Raw genomic sequence first — 759 nt, 5'->3', positions numbered from 1 at the left:
CAAGGAAAGAAATTAAGAAAATTAGTGATAAGTATGTTATATAAACTATGCTTTCAAGTTTTGGGTTTCAGATTTGCGATATATTAATGTGAACTTATTTTTTTCCCTAACAGTAGCAACAGCACCGCCGTCTTCAAGTGAGTTTTCAAAAATTGTTGTTTTCTGACTTGTTCAGAAAGACATTTTTTGTTTATATATTATACACACGTGAAGTTATAATGGTGGTCACACACAGGTATACAAAGTTCACAAGGCTGCAAGTAAGTACAACACAGCAAATTGACAGATAATATACAATAACGAAATGAAAATGAAGACATGTAAAAAAAGAAAGAAAGAATGAAAAAAGAAATTAAGATGATAAGAGGGGCAAAGCTTTAAACGAAACAGTGTCGCTGTTTGATTTATTATTTACTTAGGGAATCTTAGATGCCTGTTAAAGATTATTGCGTAAAATACTTGAATGGTAATTTCCCCCTTTTCCTGGAAAATATGTTTATTACGATGCATATCTGTAAAGACGCATGGCAAAATATTTCAAGATTTCTTAAAAAATAATGAAAGATGTTTTTGACGGAACACTTTGATCAGATATGTTGATTTAGTTTCAAACTGCCTCCAGAGGAAGCTTGTTCCAGTTTCATCTCAGTAGTAAACTAATTTGCTTAATTTATGGCAGTTGATGATATTACGATCAAATAAGTTGCGATCATGTATCATATCAACAGCTTTATTATGCTCTAGAACAGTGGTTCCCAA

The 759-nt window shown here is 31.6% G+C and overlaps 1 long non-coding RNA gene across 2 annotated transcripts in view; it reads left to right on the top strand.

The window, feature by feature from the left end:
* The window catches only part of LOC119592128, a 3,346-nt gene extending 2,648 nt beyond the window's left edge, over positions 1-698 (top strand). For both annotated transcript variants that reach the window (XR_005230405.1, XR_005230404.1), the window contains exon 4: positions 114-698. This is a non-coding gene — a long non-coding RNA (uncharacterized LOC119592128). The remainder of the gene's footprint in view (positions 1-113) is intronic.
* The last annotated feature ends 61 nt before the right edge of the window (positions 699-759 follow it).

Source organism: Penaeus monodon, chromosome 29 (genome assembly GCF_015228065.2).
Source record: "Penaeus monodon isolate SGIC_2016 chromosome 29, NSTDA_Pmon_1, whole genome shotgun sequence".
Lineage (NCBI taxonomy): Eukaryota > Metazoa > Arthropoda > Malacostraca > Decapoda > Penaeidae > Penaeus > Penaeus monodon.
Note: the sequence above shows the minus strand (reverse complement) of the source record. Positions and strands in the feature narration are given on the sequence as shown.